Raw genomic sequence first — 1,010 nt, 5'->3', positions numbered from 1 at the left:
GTTTGTATCTAAAAGTTGGATTTTAAGTGTAACAAAAATGTGTCAAATTATTGACTGACCATGTGACAGCACACATGGGGATCAAATCCACAGCCTTGTTGTTATCAACACTGCGTCCTAACCAACTGAACTAAGTGGCCTATAGACAGAGCCAGGTATGGGTTTGAGCCGCACGCTGGGCGGTTTGTGTTTTATTTCTCACACTGGGTGACAGAGCAATTGTACAAACAATGGACACATCACATCCCTGAAACATTGTTCTGATATAAAACAGTGTGAAATAAGAACTGGGCATGGAAATGGAACGGAACCAGAAATCAGGACTTTAATCTGTTAAAGTTGATCTTGAAATTCAACCATTCACTGAACATTCCAAAAGATTGAATTCTCTCCTGATATAAAATCCAGGAACTTGAGCTGCTGTAAAACATAACTGAGCCTGATGTGATTTGAACACGCAACCTTCTGATCCAGAGTCAGATGCGCTACCGTTGTGCCACAAGCTCACAGATAAAGTAAAATATTCCATTCCTGGCAGATTTACTTCTTGTTTAGATTCAGTGATTGAAATTAATTCAATCCTCATCTGACCTCCGCTCTGTAAAGGCCTGCCACCCGACCTGAACCCGACGGGACCTGACGACCTGTGTCGGGTTCGGGTCATGTCGGGTCGCTCTTCCGGGTCTGGCTTTTGGACTCGGGTAGGGTCAGGCCAGGTTCAGGTCAGGCTGGGTCCAGGTCGGGCTGAGTCCGTGTCGGACACACACAGTAAGTATTACTTTTAACTCTGCTGGGAAGTTGAGTTTAATAAGTGTCAAAAGTTGAAAAGCCAACCAAAGCCGGGAGTCCGGGTCATTAAGGAGGGAAACTCTGAGTCTGCTCAGTGAGCAAGTGAGCATCTCTATGACGTCATTGCGCTCATGCTGCAGCTTCCTGTAGATTCGAAATCGGGAGGTCGGTAAAGTGAACATTCCGGTGGTCGGGTAAGGCTCGGGTCGGTTTGGGCATGG

The 1,010-nt window shown here is 46.1% G+C and overlaps 1 non-coding gene across 1 annotated transcript; it reads right to left on the bottom strand.

Moving 5' to 3' along the window:
* Positions 1–434: 434 nt before the first annotated feature.
* Positions 435–506, bottom strand: trnaq-cug (transfer RNA glutamine (anticodon CUG)). Its single transcript has one exon. It is a non-coding gene; the product is annotated as a tRNA-Gln (tRNA).
* Positions 507–1,010: the final 504 nt, after the last annotated feature.

Source organism: Heterodontus francisci, chromosome 35 (genome assembly GCF_036365525.1).
Source record: "Heterodontus francisci isolate sHetFra1 chromosome 35, sHetFra1.hap1, whole genome shotgun sequence".
Lineage (NCBI taxonomy): Eukaryota > Metazoa > Chordata > Chondrichthyes > Heterodontiformes > Heterodontidae > Heterodontus > Heterodontus francisci.
The sequence above is the reverse complement of the archived record's forward strand: the minus strand, read 5'-3'. Positions and strand labels throughout refer to the sequence as shown.